The following is a 19,234-nucleotide window of genomic DNA, read 5'->3' as shown; positions in this document are numbered from 1 at the left end:
CTTCCTGACACACACACATTTGTCAACCTATTGGGTCAGCCTAGGCCTCCTGGACAGCCACACAACACCTTGTGCAAGTGATGATACCTGTGCCACATCCCTGTCATCCTTCTCATGTCCCTGAATACAGTGACTGAAAATCTGCCTACCTCCCATATTGATCTACAGTCAAGGAACTGAAAAAGTTAATAGCACCATCCCTACTGAATCTTGTCCAGCTTTAAGCCCTACTGCTGTTGGATCATCCTGGCCCTGAATACAGTGACTGAAAATCTGCCTACCTCCCATATTGATCTACAGTCAAGGAACTGAAAAAGTTAATAGCACCATCCCTACTGAATCTTGTCCAGCTTTAAGCCCTACTGCTGTTGGATCATCCTGGCCCTGAATACAGTGACTGAAAATCTGCCTACCTCCCATATTGATCTACAGTCAAGGAACTGAAAGTAGGTCTTGGGCTTCACTCTCTGCCTCTTTAGCCTCTGTATAGGTCCACCTTCAGAGTCCATTACTCTGCCTGCGTTTGTGTGCCTAGCAGCCAGTACCTCTCCTCTCTTATCCCCCAAAACCCCCCTCACTCTCACCTTTTCCTGCCCTCATTTTTCTTTCTTTTTTCATTCCCTTGTCCTGTTTGTATTTTCCCCATTCTCCCTCTCATTTACCTATACCAGCCATTAGGTGGCACTCTCTCTTTCTTCCTTGCTTCCTCCTATTTCCCCTGATTAGCCCTCCTCAGTCTGCTCTGCTAATTTGGTTTTCCATCCCTCTACCTCCATTTTCTTCCTCACCGACTGCCTATTCTCCTTACCACCTGTGCTGATATCTCTCCACTAACCTGCCCTACTCTCTTCCATTACACCTCACTCATCTCCTCCTAAATCCTCAGTACTCTTTTCTGTCATACTCCTCCTTACCTTTCTCCTATCCCCTCTGGTATCTGGTTCCTATCTTACCCCTTCCCTATTGACACTCGCTGCTCCCATAGTCTCACCTGCTTTTCTGATTGTCTCCTGGCTATACCTCAGTTGTTAGTTATCTCCCTTCTTAACACCACGTCACTTATTTTCCCCTGTCTTTCTTTTTTCCGTTTCCCCTACCCTCTTCCTTGGTCCCGCCTACCCTTCCCTATAGCCCGTGTTCTTTTCCCCTGTCCCGCCCTTCTTCCGCTGAAGTTACTTATACCCCTTCCTGTACCTGCGTCACCCCTTTCACTTCCTTCCACCGTTCCAGGTCCCTGGCTGCTGTGCGTTCCTGCCTTGGCGAGTTTCTCTGGTAGGTTACGGTTACCTTGAGCTTTCTCTGTATGGAATTTTTGATGTTGTCAAGGCCGAAATAGCTGAACTTATTACTGTATTTATCAGTGATTACTGTCGCTAGTAGTCCTAATCACTATGCTACTGTGAAGTTTTATTTATTGGCACCATTGGTTCTTAAACGAAGGACCCAGGGTTCGGACTAACAGCATCAGGCATCGGGTCTGTTTAATCCGCTGCAGTACTTGATGTTTGCTGCTAAATGTAGTTCAACTTAGTCGCATTGCATTTTTAAGCTCTTAACTGTTGTAGTAATCTGCTCGTTCTCTTTTTATCTCAATAGCATTGTATTTAGCACTATTACATTGCTGTGTTGTGATTGTACTTTTTCTGCTAGACCTGCTCATGCATCTTAGTACAAACTGATGTTGCCTAGATTACTCCTGCTTTTTTTTTTTGTTTTCCACTAAAACGCCAAGCGTTAAAGCGTTTGCACTGTGTTAGATGTGTTAAGTGTTAAAGCGTTTGCACTGTGTTAGATGTGTTAAGAGATACAGACTAATAGTATTTCCTGCTCCACTTTGTATTTCTTTCTGCCTGTACACTTATCTAGACAAGTTAGTACCGGGCCAGGCTATCGTTAGAGTTACAGCCCATTGCTACTAAACGGCATCACACACGTGGGGCTTCTTTATCGTTAGCTGGCGTGTATGCTGGTGCAAATACGCTAAGGTGCTTACAACTATCCTATGACCCGGCACTGATGGCTTATTTTCCATAGATGCCTCTGCTACTAGCCTTATTTGGAGCTTGTTACCAACCATTTACCCATTTTTGCATACTAGGCTCGCTTAAGCCTAGCTGTACCTAAGCCTACACTCCTTGCGGTGGCTGCAGTAGATAAGGGATGTACTCTTGGTTCATCTCTGATAGAACCTCTGCAACGCTTGAATCAGTACCTTGGATTCTCTGCTCTGCTCTTACATAGTACCCTAATAGCTGTATCACTTACTCTACTGTTAGTAAGTCCAACTTCATACTTTTAATTAGCTTTACAAATAGTTTAACCTCCTATATCCCGCAATGACTTGCATATAATATATTACTCTGGTGAGTTACCAGCTGGTCACATGACTGTTGCTACTCATAATATCTATTGTTTAGAGTCTATCAAGTAGATCCAGGTATACATTTTTGCTTGATTTATTTCTAGCTCTCTATTGATAGTTTTATGTATTTTCCCGCTCTTAATGTTATCAGGGTTAGTTTTAGACAAGCTGTTTCAACAGGGTTAGATTGCTAGATAATTTTACTGTTAGACTGCTGATAATATTGCTGTTGTACCTTTGTTAATCCTTACCAATTTGGCTGTGTTTTGTACCTGTTCAATTTAACATCTATGCTAAGACTGTTATTCTTCTCTCCCCCTAGAAGTTAATAGCACCATCCCTACTGAATCTTGTCCAGCTTTAAGCCCTACTGCTGTTGGATCATCCTGGCCCTGAATACAGTGACTGAAAATCTGCCTACCTCCCATATTGATCTACAGTCAAGGAACTGAAAGTAGGTCTTGGGCTTCGCTCTCTGCCTCTTTAGCCTCTGTATAGGTCCACCTTCAGAGTCCATTACTCTGCCTGCGTTTGTGTGCCTAGCAGCCAGTACCTCTCCTCTCTTATCCCCCAAAACCCCCCTCACTCTCACCTTTTCCTGCCCTCATTTTTCTTTCTTTTTTCATTCCCTTGTCCTGTTTGTATTTTCCCCATTCTCCCTCTCATTTACCTATACCAGCCACTAGGTGGCGCTCTACTCTCTCTCTTTCTTCCTTGCTTCTTCCTATTTCCCCTGATTAGCCCTCCTCAGTCTGCTCTGCTAATTTGGTTTTCCATCCCTCTACCTCCATTTTCTTCCTCACCGACTGCCTATTCTCCTTACCACCTGTGCTGATATCTCTCCACTAACCTGCCCTACTCTCTTCCATTACACCTCACTCATCTCCTCCTAAATCCTCAGTACTCTTTTCTGTCATACTCCTCCTTACCTTTCTCCTATCCCCTCTGGTATCTGGTTCCTATCTTACCCCTTCCCTATTGACACTCGCTGCTCCTATAGTCTCACCTGCTTTTCTGATTGTCTCCTGGCTATACCTCAGTTGTTTCCGCTCCCCTCCCTACCACCAATTCCCACCCACCCCCCGGGGTCCTACATTTATAGCTCTATAGCCACACCCCTAGCCCTCCTATCCTATCACTCTCCTTCCCGCCAAATTGTTCCCCAGCCTTAGTACATCCCTTCCTACTCTATCTCTGCCCCAAGACCATACATCTCCTATTACCTTTCACTATTACCTAGACTTCTCTCCTTACACTTTCCTTCCTCTCCAGCCTTTCTTTCTCTTTTCCAATTAATATCCTTTCTTATCTACCTATTGCTTTAAACAACAGACTTTCCCCTCTATTGCTTACCACATTCTATTCTCTCCCCTTTACACTTTCCCCTCTACTTCCTCACCTCTCTAATTACTAAATGATGCCTCCCTACATACGAACTATGCCTGTACTCTCTATCGCAATCACAACCACCCTTCTTTCTACATACCTTCTCACCTTTCTTGAAATTTCACTAGATAACTCTCTTATCTCCTCACATAAACACACCTCTACTAGACTCACATTCACAACCTACCCTAATGTTAATTCCACCCCTAGTTATCACCTATCTAAATTCCATAGGCAACATCACCTTACCTACCCCTACTATCTTGCGAGAGAACAAAATCTCTAACAATTCTAAATAAGAACTACTTAACAAAACTTATTAATCCTACTCTACTAGATGGAGACATCCACCCCAACCCTGGCCCTACCTCACCACCTCCCCAAAACTGCTTGCCTAACCCCAACAATAACTTCCTTATAGGACACCTTAACATTCAAAGCATAAATAACAAAATACCTTTCATCCATGCCCTCTTAGATATCCACTCATTTGACATCCTTTGCCTCTCTGAAACCTGGCTTACCCCAGGCACAAAAGACTCAGAGATTGTACCCCAGGGTTATAACATAATAAGACACGACCGCTTAAAACGTAAGGGTGGAGGAGTAGCAATACTCTTCAAAAATCAACTTAACATATCTATTCAACCAGAATGCCCAAACCTAAATAGCAAAACAGAAACCATAATTATTAAACTCCAACTTAACCCCAAAAAATCTATTTACATTATTTGTTTGTATCTTCCCCCAGGTAATAACATTCCAATACTAGAAGACTTTTTAAGCTGGGTTTCTACCAACTACCCCCAAGAAACCATAATTCTTGGTGACGTTAACATAGACTGGAACACTATAAATACAGTCAATCCCACCTCCCATATTAACCTACATGGGTTTTCTCAAAGTATTACCTCAACTACAAGAGTCAATAAACCCAGTAAGAAAGAGAGTATATTAGACTGGATACTAACTAATAAAGTTAAGACACATTATAAGGTAGGTATTATGCCTGATAACATCAGCGACCACTGCCTAACCTACATTTCTAGACAAAAATCAGAATTTGTTAACCTCCCAAACACAAGGCTAATTTGATCAGTCAAACACTTTAACATAGACCTTTTTAAAGCCGAACTGAGTGCATGTAATTGGAATTGCTTGAAATCACTCCCCCTAGAAGAAGCAGTATTATTCTTTAATTCCACATTCCTATCTATACTTGATTCTCATGCACCAGAATGCTCTATTAGAGTAAAGACCAAATCGGCCCCATGGCTGACCACCAACACAAAAAAACTCATGCTTGCTAGAAACAAAGCATGGAAATCTTGGAGATGTAATAAACTAAACCCTGACTTAGTTAAATTCCGCCAGCTTCGTAATTTAGCAAAAAAATCAATAATCTCTGACAAGAAAAACTTCTACTGTAACCTCCAGGAAACACATATTAACAACCCTAAACAGTTCTGGTCATCAGTAAATAGACTTCTTTCCCCAGGAACTGCGAAAACTCCTTCCCCTCTAAATGCTGACCCAGAAACCCCTCTCCAGACTGCCAATGCTTTCAACTCTTTTTCTCTGAAACTATTCAAACCCTAGCCAAACAAATGAACACTAACAACTCTCATATACCACCTAACAGAACTACCTCTTCCCTCAATTTCACTCTAAAACCTATATCTACCTCTTTCATCTTCAAACTCATTCACAAACTTAAACCCTGCACCCCTTCTGCTGACAAGCTCCCTTCTCTTTTCCTTCAGAAAGCTGCTAAAGAAATTGCTTATCCTATTTCCTTACTCATCAACAGAACTATCCAAGAAGGAACCATCCCTGATATATGGAAAGTCTCCTATATTATACCACTTCATAAAGGTGGAAACTCCCTTGACCTTTCCAACTTTAGACCAATTGCCCTTCTTTCACCCCTTGCAAAAATAATGGAAAAATGTATTCACCAGCAACTGGTACACCACCTCTCCCTCCACAACATAATAGCAAACTGCCAGCATGGTTTTAGACCCCATCACAGTACCACCACTGCCCTTCTCTCCTTTATAGATACTATCAACAAAAATAGAAACAACCATTCTCTCTCCTCCGCTCTTTTCATTGATCTCTCAAAAGCTTTCGACATGGTTAACCACTCTCTCTTAATCAATATTCTCGAATCTCTTCCTTGTGATAAACTAGCCACAAATTGGTTTAAATCTTACCTTAACAACAGACAACAAGCAGTAATTTGGGAAAATCACATCTCTTCTCTCTTGCCCATTTCCATCGGAGTTCCTCAGGGCTCCATTCTAGGTCCACTTCTGTTCTCCCTCTTTATAAACGATCTTCAGACTGCTATACCACAAGCTACCTGCATACAATATGCAGATGATTCTACCCTTATCTGCTCCGCACCTTCTTCTACTGAACTGACCTCCTTAACACAAAATACCTTTAACAAAGTAGAAACTTGGTTTTCTAAACGGTTTCTCCTACTAAATGCAAAAACAAACTCCTCCTCTTCTCCCACACCACTCGGTCCCCTTTAAACTTTACCATTTCTTCTAATAATGGCACTATCATCTCGCCTGATCCAACTACTAAACTTCTTGGAATAACCATTGACAATCATCTTTCATTCGATCAGCACATAAACAACACCATCAAGGTTGTTAACAAAAAAATTGGATCCCTATATTGTATTAAACCTTTTCTAACCCCAGCAACAAGAACCAAATGTGCTCAAACCCATCTCCTATCTACTCTCCTATATGCTTCTCCCATTTATACCAACCTCAAGAAAAACAATCTTAACAAACTTGAAACTTGCTATAATAACATAGCATGTTTCGCCACTAGTAACCCCTTTAGGACCCACCACTGTATAAATCTAAAGCAACTTGGCTGGCTCGAATTTCAAAACTACCTAAAAATTCCTCAACTCACTATAGCTCACAACATATTACACCTACCTGACAACACCCCTATACTCTCTCAACTCCTAATCCCGTATAATAATCTGAACTCACTTCGCTCCTCTAGTAAACTTATGACTAAATCAATAAAGGCAAACAACACAGCAGGTTGTTCTCTTTTCACTAACACTATAGGTAAATGCTGGAATCTCTTACCTTGTGACATAACTTTGACTACATCCTGCCTCAATTCAAACAGAAAATTAAACTGTACTACCTAAATCATTGGCTTTGTTCCTGCAGTACACCAGGCTAACCTTTTTCTTTCTCATACTATATCTCTCCTTCACTCTTCCCATTAGTATCTGTCTTATTTCTTCTCCTTTTACAGTACTAATCGACCTAGGTACATTCTATGTAAAATTGCTAATATGGTATTAACTGCTCATCGAAATGTGCTTCTCCTTGAATCTATCTTGCATTCTGTGTGATGTTATGATTTTCTAATTTGTTACTTATAAACATTTGTGATATTTTGTAATGTACTTAGTATTTAGTGGAGCTTTTCTCCTCGGGCCTCTGCTGAAAATGGACATGTATCCAGCCAGACTAGCCCGGTCAACAAATGTAAAATAAATAAAATAAAATAAAATAAAGCTATGTGTCGGATGCACAAGGTAACTATCTACATTAATATAAATTTGTTTCATCCATTGTTGCTTTTGACATGCTACTTTTATTGGTCAGTCACAGATATTGTACATTGCCATTTATAATGAGTATACCATAATAATTTGTATATGTTACGTTGGATGCTGTTGTAATGGCTGTGGAGTCACACAATGAAAGGTGTCTCATGGAAATGCTTATGTTTCACTTTCAGGATTATGTAGGACACACCTATGGGTACACATCTACAATCAACCTGTCAATGTCAGAGCACATGACTGAATGTCAGCACAGAATAAAAATGTCTTCAGAAAGGTTAAACAGTATAGGTTCATAGGTCCATAGGTTCATACATGTTTAATAGGCTAGCAAACACAAGGGCTTCTTTAAGCCTAGCCATACATCCCTAAACTCTGACAAGGTGTAATACCCTTGATAAGTGTAAGCAGACTTTTGGGAGCTGAAACATCTACAAGCCAGAGCATGGGAATGAGCCATTTTTCAGTTTCCCTGTGTCCATTAGAGACATTGGCCTGAAACCAGGTATGATTGTCCTGTTCCCCATCCAATTGCGTAACTTGCACTTGATTTGCATTAGGGTGGAACTCTGCTTCACATAGTTGGAGAACCTGTTCCATATAGGCTGTAGTCTCTGGGTTACATACTTGTCTCTCCAGTATGTCCTATTTATACCACAGGCAAGGTGTAGGTCTGTAGAACAGGTAAATCTCATGCTAGTTCTTGCATGGATATGCAGGAGGTACACAGTGGGGTCTGACACCACTCTATATGGCAGGCATACACCTCTCCTCCAAAGCATGTAGGAGACAGAATACACAGATAGGGCCTTGATGTGGTCTGCATAGGACATGTTATGTGCACCATGTAGTGGTTTAGTGTTGAAGCTCTGTGGATGTTAGTCGGATATGCCTGATTAGTTACATACCAAAGTTGGTATTACACTCAATAATAGGTCTGATGAATGCCAAATACAGTGGAACAATGACTTCATTGAATTTACATGCTATACTTTTGTTTATTGGTTGCGCAACATAGAATGATTTCCCCAATATTACAGACCCGTGACAGTCAAAGTCTAGATCACTCTCTATGTGTCTATAAGTCCCTGACTACTGGGTCAACTGTTGGAGGTGTGCTGTCAGTATGATAGTTACCAGGGGTGGATGACTTCCCAAAAGATAGTATTGTGCATTTCTTGGCATTTAGTGTTAGTTCATGGCTCTGACAACAACTGTATGTCTGTGTCAGCCCATCCTGTATAACTGATGAGTCAGTGTGGGATTCAGTGGAAGCTCCTAATTTGCAATCATCTGAAAATTTAGTCAGCCAGAGATCACTGACAGTAGCTGTGACTGCAGAGAAGTAAATGCTTAAAAGGAGCAGTCCAAGGAATGATTTGTGAGGAAGTCCACTGCTAACTAGCCTCATTGTAGCGGTGGACTTCCCAATGTTAACTTCCTGGATCCTGTCTGTCAGCCACTTGGCTATCCGCCGGCTGACATATTAGTTTGCACCTAACCTCTAGAGCTTGTCAACAATGCCTGATGGACTTATAGTGTCAAATGCCTTGTCAAGCTATGGTAGATGGAGTGAATCATTTTTCATTCATACATTGCTTTGATTACCACTCAAAGAGGTCTAACAAGTAGAGTAGGCATGATCTGCCCTTGATGAAGCCAAAATGGATTTGGTCGAGTGTCTGTAGGTGTACTACATCTTTAGTGATCATTTCCATGATAATTCTTTTCATAGTTTTACATATCAGACTACTGAGACTTCTAGGGACAGTGCTTGTCACTCACTGTATGCTGGTTGTCCTGTGTGTAACTTGGTATTGGAGGTAATTCCATCATGGTTACCAAGAAAATTGTCACGCAAGGTGTCTGAGTCTGTACAGAGCACTGCCAAACACTGGAGGGGAAACTAATACGTATACCCCATAAAGGTACAGATGGAGTATTTAGCAGTTATTCTGCATTTAGACACTAATCAAGCAGTGCTTACTGAAAACAAACAATTACCTTGTGAAGAATGCTGAAAAGAGGAGAGTTGCCTGAATTGCTGCTACCTGGCTACTACTACTGCTGGTCTTACCATGGCCTCACACTGCTGGGATACAAAGCTCCTATTCTTTTTCTCTCAACAAAAGCAAATCATTAGTACCAAACTCATGATAACAAGCAGGCCACAGACTGTTTGTTGATCCACACACTTGTTCTAGATAATGCAAGGCTCTTTAGGCTTGTCGTAGCCTTTTCCAGGTAGATGCCTTGATTAGCAACCAGACTAATCATTTGACTTTTGCATGTATTATGCCTTAGGTTCTGAGGCTCCCAAGATTTGACTAGGGTACTGACCTGATAGTGATTAGGAGCACAGCTGCTGCATCACAATATAATGTTCAATGTCAGGTGACATAGATGTCCAAGGTTGCTCTAGCAAGCTCCACAGTGGCAGTGATCCATGTTAGGTGACAGTTTCACAGCAATTCATGCAGCCTGCTCTTCAACAGCATAATAATGGAAATCTGCGTGACATGGATGTGAGGCCTACTACAGAGGAGTGGCCACCTTTGGCCAATGTTTTTGTTCCTCCCACATGTCCAAGGTATGTCATATTGTATGTTTATGTTCCCACATCATTTCACACAACATCCATTTGCTGTCTGGTTGTTTGACAGACATTATAGATTGCAAGGCCAAAGTAATGACTGTGAAGTTGAACAAGCTTTCTGTGCATGCATGGACATCCACATCTTCACTGCAAAGAGTGACTACAGAGTGTGTTTGATGCTGTGAACCCAAGGTTGTAGCAGCATCACCCTTACTTTGCTGGAGTTGTATATTGTAACATTTGCAGGTATTAACCAAAAAAAAAACAGCATGGAAAGTGACTTTTAAAATGACTAATAAACTAAAAAGACATAATGGACTAATTAGCAGAACAAGTTAACAAAATTAAGCAAGCAAATCACAAAATCATACTTCTTGAAAAACTTAAAGAAATTTATTAAAAGTCAAGTGCTTTCATCCCTAAAGATGTGTGGGACTTCTTCAGAACATTAAAACCATTGAAATAAAAACCTTTTTATAATAAAACATTGATATCAATTAACTAATCAAGTACTTGTTCATCATAAAGAACCACTTTCTTTCTATAGATATATATTATAATAATAAAAAAATATTATTACTTACACATATAAAAACAATGCCTACCCTTCAAACATGAATTATTTTATTCATAAAAAAATGTTAAAATGAACACTTTCATAAAACTGGGACTTTCTCTTTTTTAAAAATAGAAAGTATAGGCAGTTCACATTAGTACCTTAACCTTGCTTACACTTATTAATATCAATGCCTACCCTTAAAAAATAAATTAACTTATTTAGGGAAATTAAAAACATTTTAAAATAAATAAATGCTTTCATAAATCTAGTGCTTTCTTTTTTTTTTAAAATAGGAAGTATAGACAGGTTCTCATTAATATCTGAAGACTTTATCTACCACTGCAACTCTTTGATTTCTATTTTTAATTCCCACCATCCACCTCTAGGGTTCCTAGGAACAATATCCAAAAATACCAAAACTAAATTTTGTGAACCCCTGGCATTCCAAAGTATGTTTATAAAGAGAATTGTTAAGATTTGCATTAAAGATAGCATACAGATATTCATTAATCTCTTTCTCAGTTGTCTCTCTGTTTTCCCAACATATAAAATCCACATTTGTCACAAACTGCAATATAAATTATATCTTTAGTGTTAGAATTCCCTTTTTAACTTAATATCAAATGGTAAACCTTGTAGAGAGACAGACTGCCCTTGCAAAATGTAGGAACACTGTTTACATATTCCACATTTTGTTGTACCTTTGGAAAAAAAGGGATTGATTCATTATGACATGTTCAAAAAGGTATTTGAAATTTCTTCCAGTTTTATATACAAAATGGGGTTCACTACCAATAACCTCCATAATTTCTGGGTTTCCTAATCCAATTTTTGCTGATGATGTCTTTGATTTCTTTTGCACCAGAGGCAAAGGGACTCACCATACTTTTGTTGTAATCCTGTGTATTATCTACTCCTCTTTTAAAAGAAATTAAGGGACCAGTGTCTCCTTAAAACAGTTTGTATCTCATTCCCCATCTAGACACAACTTCTTCACAAATGTTTAGTACCATATCTTGGGGGTATCCTCTTTCCACAAACATATTTGAAATTTTACTTACTTCTACTTTTAAATTTTCCAGGTTGGAGCACACCCTGAATGCTCTAACCAGATGACCCTTAAAATGTTCCTTTTGGTATAACTAGAATGGCTATTTTTGATAATCTAGGTAGCTACTGGAAAATGTGTCTCTTCTATAAACTTTAGATACAAAGATACTATTTTATCTATCCTTAAACAAAGTTACAACCAAGTAATCTTTACTTGTGCCTGAAAAGATAGAGGTGAATTTAAAATATGGGGTGGCATTATCTGAGTATTTAACAAATAATTCTGGTTGCTGGGATATCTCTTTCCACAAATGGAAAATGTCATCCAAAAATCATTACATGACCCGCTTTTTGGAGAATTTAGTGTTAAATGCAAATTTTGATTCCCAAGCATAAAGGACTAAATTGGCATATATAGATGCACAACTTGCACCCATCACCACTCTTTTAGTCTGTTTGAAGAATTCCCCTTCAAAAAAAAAAAAAAAAAATACTTTCTAAAATAATTTCCATTACATTCATAACAATGTTTGCCATTGTGTCATTGAAACTTGTCAATTCCCTTACAGCTTCATAACATAAATTCATCCCTTCTTGGTGGAGAATGGAAGTAAAAACATCAATTACATCAATAGTAGAAAAACAGCTTCCTTCACTGTACCAATCCTTATTGATTTTGGACAGAAAATCCCAAGAATCTTCTAACAGGTAATAAATAGGTCTAATAGTATTCTTTAGGAGTCTATCAATAAACACTCCTAGGGGATAGGTGGAACTCTTGTGTGCGGCAATAATAACCCTGAATGGGGGTTGGTATATGTTTTTATGTACTTTTGGGATCCCAAAAGCTATAGGAATAAGTGGACATTCATTTTTTTAAAAAATAAATAATTCTTCAGAGATAGCACCTTGTAGGAGTGTATCCTCTAAGAATACTTGAATTTTCATATGGGCTAAATAAACTTAATTCCTAGATGCTTCTTGATACTTCTCTGTGTCATGGAAGCTGTCAAATAACTGACTTATATAGTCCAGCTTGTTAAATAAAACAATTCCCCCACCCTTGTCTGGTTTCATGATCCTTATGGTATAGTTACCTCAAATATCATGCATTAATTAATCTCTTCTCCTGACATATTATAAAATCTTAACATGTTTTTTATGAATAAAATAATTTGTTGAAGGGTAGGCATTTTTATATGTGTAAGTAACATTATTGTGATTTTTATTATAATATATGTTTATGGAAACAGTTTCTTTAAGATGAACAAGTACTTGACTAGTTAATTGGTATCAATGTTTTATTATAAAAAGGTTTTCATTTCAATGGTTCTAATGTTCTGAAGAAGTCCCACACATCTTTATGGATGAAAGCACTACATTTCTAGGTATGCTATTTTGACCCTGCCTAAAAACAGGATTATGGTTCATGCAAGTGCCACATGCCTGGCAAAGCAGCTCACTCGATCTACCATGTTATACCTTAGAATGATGCCATAAAGGTAATAGCATGTTACATTTAAGCATCTGTCAAGCCAGTGCCTAACCATATGGGGCCTGTTGTGACATATACACAAGCAGTAATCTATTGCTAATGACATTATCACTGACTGTTGATGAGATGTGGAAAGCATCCCCAACCCTCTACTCCTACTCCACATAAACACAACATGTGAGAGATGCGACTATATTAAAAACCTTGAATCCATGCTCTCTCACACACCAGTCAGTACATATGACAAGCAGATTGCCAGTATACACACTTTACCTCCTACTCCACCCTAACCCACATCACACATACCTACATGTGAGAAGGTCCTTACCAGAAACATACGTAAACACCAGACACCTCACAAACACAAACGCAAGCACACTACACATATTCATACCTCTGCATGACATAGTACACATAATAGGTCATGCATCACTGTCTCACCGGTCAAACACTTAAGGCAAACACAAAATCAAACATATTAGTCATAGGTGATTACATCATGGGAAACACTGATGTCCCTCTCACCAGACTAGATAAGGGAAAGATCACAGTCAGCTGTCTCTGAGGTGCCAGGATACACCATATCACACATGCACTCAAGGCTGTCAACAACAGGTACTGTTATGACAACGTCATAGTTTCTGTTGGTGTCTATGACTTGAGATGTACCTCTTTGGACTGTATGCAGAGACATAAGTGAGCTCTCAGATTATGTGTCTCAGGCAGTTATGCCCTTGGTCTTCAGCTGCATTTAACCTTCACCTAGGATGATGCCTCAATACAAACAGAAAATGATTGACTTCAATAATTGGCTTACCATATGGTGTCATTCTAAGGGTATCCACTATATGTCAGCTTGGGGTGACATGCTCAACACACCTCTATGCTTTGCCAAATATGGTCTTTATTTGTCACCCCTGGGATTTCAGCTACTGGAAAAGGCTCCTGCCACCCCCACAGTGCACTTTTTAGACAGTGTCTCAAGGACAAATTTTCCAATAAGAAAACCCCATCTACAAACAACATCAAGGTTATGCTGCTAAACACTAGAAATGTCAACACAAAACTCCACTCACTGGAAGCTGTCCCCACCTTGGTAGATGCAGACATTTGTACAATCAGACCTGGTTCAAGGCTGTGGAGAGCACCACAGCCATACCAGGCTACATCTCCTTCACACATTTACACCTCAAACTGAAGGTGTGCAAAGTATTGGCGGTGGTGTATAAATATTGATTAAGGATATATACAAATCCAGATTGGTTAAGCAGTATGATTCCCTGGAGACACGTCAGGTGCTATTTACTGCTTGTAGGGCACCTATTTAAGTCATTGCCAGCTAAAGGAGCACTTCCATGAATCAGGGCACCCACTCTGCTTATTTGGATCTACTTGGGTCTATCAAAATACATCCAAGATACATCCAAACAACATGGTTTTGGGTGACTTTAACTACCCACCGACTGGGTAGATTATTTATGGTCAAACCCACTTGCCCAATGGTTACTCGACTTTGTTAATTCCAATGCCCTAGAACAGCTGGTTGACATCCCCACAAGGGGAGCCAATGTACTAGATTGGGTGCTTACCAGTATGGGGAACCAGTGTAGCACCACCACTGTGAGGTCCGCCCTTGTGAGATCTGATCATAAATTGGTCTCATTTATTCAAAGTAAGTAACAACTGACACCCCCCTTGTGGTAAGTAAACTAATAAACATCACCAAAGCAGATTATAACCTCCTATGGGATGGTATAAATAGCTTCACTGCACCTCCTCCCTTAGCTGGAACTGGCAACTATGCCAAGCTCTACACCAATCCCTTATACAGGTACGTGTATAACTGCATTGACTCAGCCATACTTGACAGGAGGAAAACAAACTCCTCATGGAAGAGCAAACCTGCCTGGTGGACAACTGCCAGTAACAGGCTTTACAATATGAGGTAGACATTGCTGTCTAAGAGTAGGAGGGAGGGAGCCCCCCTAAGCTGGAAACACTCCCTCCTAAGCTTAAACAAGCAAGTAAGTGTTGTTGTGAAGTCCTGCAAAAAAGGTATGGGTCCAAATTAGCCTCCTCAGCAAGGGACAACCACAAGCCATTCTGTGGTTACATGTGTAACCTAAAAGGAAAGGCCTAGATTTGTGCTGAACTCATAGTTAATGATACCACATATACTGAGCCTGTAGACATTGCTAACCTGTTGGACAACAGGTTTGGTGAAAACTTCACTCCCTTGTCCCCAGCACATGTACCCATAACATCCCTACAACCTGTCCCATACCTCGTATCTCTAAACAGCAGGTCATTAATGACCTCTCTAAAGACAAAAACACAGCATCTATGGGACCTGATAACATCCCAGGCTGCATCCTACATGGGATCCAATATGGATTAGTAACACCATTGGGAACTCTTTGCAATCATAGTGTAACCACTGGCTTCATCCAAGATAACTGGAAAACAGCCATTGTTATTCCCTTGCACAGAGGCGGTGCATCCACAGACCCTGAGAACTATAGACCTATTAGCCTGACTAGCCACATCTGCAAGGCCATGGGACAAATCACCATGGACCTTATTAATAAAGATATAGGTAATCTACAAACAGTTGGACCTAGACAGTTTGGATTTCTCAAAGGGAGATCATGCCTGTTAAAACCAATAGACTTCTTTGAGGCAGTCACCAAGGACCTGGATGAGGGGAAATCTGTGCATACAGCAACCTGGACTTAGCCAAGGCATTTGACACTATCCCCCACTCAGGCATCATTGACAAACTCACCCAAATAGGCATCAACCCTTATATCATTAGAGGAGTTGTGAACTGGATCACTGATAGAACTCATATAGTCAGAACAGAGGAATATACCTCCACTAACAGAGCTGTAACCAGTGGTGTTCCACAAGGTTCAGTCCTGGGTCCTCAAATGTTTGGAATCAATTTCTCTGACGTACAGGCACAAAGTAAATATATGTGACTGTCAAGATTTGCTGATGCCTGCAAACTGGGAGTGGTCATAGAATCTCCAAATTATGTCAAAATCTACAAGAGGGTCTTACATGAACAAATGATTGTGCCAAAGTCATGGCCTTAATCTCAACGCAAATATATGTATTATCATTCATTTTGGTAGCAATATTCCTGCTAAATACCACACTAATAGCAACACCTTAAGTACATACTCAGGGGTGAAAGACCTGGGCACACAGAGTTGACAGCTACCTTACCTTAGATCACCATGTCTCCACAGTGCTAAGAAGGGCATTCTATATTGCTCATATCATAAGTGAGGGTATTATCTACAGAAAAAGAAGTAGTTATAACCTCCATGTACTCATCCCTCATCAGGCCAATGATTGAGTACAATGGCCATTTTGTTATGTATCTTTCCAACCACCAGTGGCAATTGGAGAGACCACAAAAGTTCCTCACAAGGGAAATTCAAGTCTTCAGCATCTGTCCTATGGGGATCATCTGAAATCACTGTCACTTTAGTCTGTGTCATACAGACTACTCTGAGGTGATCTCTGTCATGCATATGAGGCAATCTCTGACCCTGCTTTACTGGAAATTCTGCATACCTGTAAGTCAAATGGTACATGAGTTACTCACTGTAAAGACCGTAACTGGGTATGTGACATTAATAAAACCTGCTGGAGGGAGAGATTTGTCTACCAGAGTTTAACACACCTTTGGAATAGACTCCCACTTCATGTCAAACAGAGCACCTCATTGTCCCTCTTCAGATGCAATCTGTACATTTGGATGGCTAACCATCATTTCACCACAGGGATTCCACGTGTGTCCTTCTTGGACAGGGGCAATAAATGCTGATCATGTAAATAATGGTAAGAATTTTGCTAGGATTGTAAGGGACCTAGGCCCATTAGCCTAGTACATTCCAATGATCCTATGATTCCATAAGCTGGTGTAAAATGTTCTGACTAACATCCACACATCACTACCTATTTATATTTACAGCACACTGTACATCACACACATACCCATACATAACCTAGAAACATTAAAAATCTGGACAAAGGGCCATGAAAAATAGGTACAAATCTGTAAGCTGCATAACATAAAATTTGCATGCATAATTGTGTAACTCTACCCACTCAAATGGAATTCTGGGATACCAACTTTCAAATGCAAACTGAAGAACAGACATATGGCTCCAGACCCTGTAGTAAATGGTAACAATTTTCTTTTTTGAAATGTGTAGCAATGATGTTAACTGGGAAGGGAGAAGATGATGAACCTTATGATTTTGTTTGTGGTGACTTGCAGTATGTGGATTTTGCGGTAAAAGTAGGGCATTTAATGACAGTATCCTAATCTCTTATTAAAAGAATATTATAGTTTGCCAGGACCTCTAAAAGTCATTCTCCATGGCCTACTGATCAGTGGTGCAGCTAGAGTTTGTGCCACCCAGGGCTGTCCTTGAGATTGCCCCCTTTCCCGCTCTCACAAAATCATGGTCGAATGGGGCTCCCATACACAGCCCTCCCCCCTGCAGCCATTCCAATGTCCCATTACTTGGCTATTTCACCCTGTTTACCATAAACGCTGTAATGTGCATACTGCTTTACTTCTACAGTGATTATTTGGCTTTCATTTAAATCTTTTACTTTACATTTTATAGCACAATCACTAATAAACATCTGCTAAACAAAGCAATACAGTCTCACAATGAAACAGAATTAGCATTAAAATGTTTCTGCCCTTGAAACTTGCATTCATTGAAACAGCATTGAAAGCCACATTCAAAGAAAATGCAAAGGTCATTTCCACATTAAAAAAGATCTGTAACTAATGAAGAGTTTGCTGCTAGCAATCAGTTTTATATTTCATTGTTTCATCTACAAATAAAGTGCCTGTTACCCTTGTAGAATAAATTGCCTATGTTACATTAAAAAAACTGATAAGCTAGTAATATTGCAATAAGAAATAGATGGCAAACTGATAACAGATTCATAGTTACTAGGTATCTCTGCCAAAGAGGACATTCTCAGGACTGCAGCATCCACCTCCTTTAAAAGTACAACACAGTACAGTATCAGCAATCCATCTACATACTGTGTGAGTAGAATTCACAGCCTTCTGCATGAAAAGCAAGTATACTACCTGCTGTGCTACTAATAACACAAACAGACTTGGCATAAGCAGCACTAATCTTCTCTCCCCCCTGAAGAACTATGCAGCACAAAAAAAATATGGAAAAAGCCAAAATGTATTTGGTGGGGAGAGGCCCAAAACCAGGGGACACATTTTAAATATTGCTTGTATAACCTTAGAAAGTTGATATAATAAAATGTTTAATGTTACCATGCATTTCCTGAATGATAGGAAGTCTGAATGGTTATCATTAAGTAGTGAATTCAGTTCTCAATGATGTGCCAGAAAACTACCAATTTGAAGAGGAATAGACCAAAGTGTGAGCCAAACGCACACACACACACACACACACACACACACACACACACACACACACACACACACACACACACACAATCAGATATGAATGCAGAGCATGTTTGAGTGCTGACCAATTATGCAATAACATTAGTCACAGTGCTAACCAGTTATGCAATACATTAATCACAGTGCTAGCCAATTATGCAATAACATTAGTCACAATGCCCTTAAGCAGTACAGAGTCACATTGAGTGAGCAAGATGTGTAAAATTGAGTGAAGAGTATTAGCAGGGTCGAGCCCTTAAGCAGTACACCAGACTGAAACATTCAAAATGCTAGAAAATGGAACTTACACATTGTCTAATGCAATAACATTCAAAATCCAGATTGAGTTAACCAGCTAGGCTTAACATGGTCCACAAGGACAGTTAGCCTAGTACTAATCTATGAACCTATGAACCAAACACGCAGAACTGAGAACTGGAGCCTGTCTTCTTAACATTCACAGTGCATAAGAAGTAACCCAGTTGCAGACTGGTAAATTTAAATTAAGTAGAAATGGGTGTGAGAAATCGAGTGCAGAGTACACTTTGCAGGGTTGAGCCCTTAAGCAGTAAACCAGATTGAAACATTCAAAATGCTAGAAGTCAGAACTTACACATTGTCTAATGCAATAACATTCAAAATCCAAACTGAGTAAATCAAACACCTTGCAACCGGAACTTACACATTGTCTAAACATTTATGC

Source organism: Protopterus annectens, chromosome 17.part0, assembly GCF_019279795.1.
Source record: "Protopterus annectens isolate FY-2018-M chromosome 17.part0, PAN1.0, whole genome shotgun sequence".
Lineage (NCBI taxonomy): Eukaryota > Metazoa > Chordata > Ceratodontiformes > Protopteridae > Protopterus > Protopterus annectens.
This window is presented reverse-complemented; position numbering follows the sequence as displayed.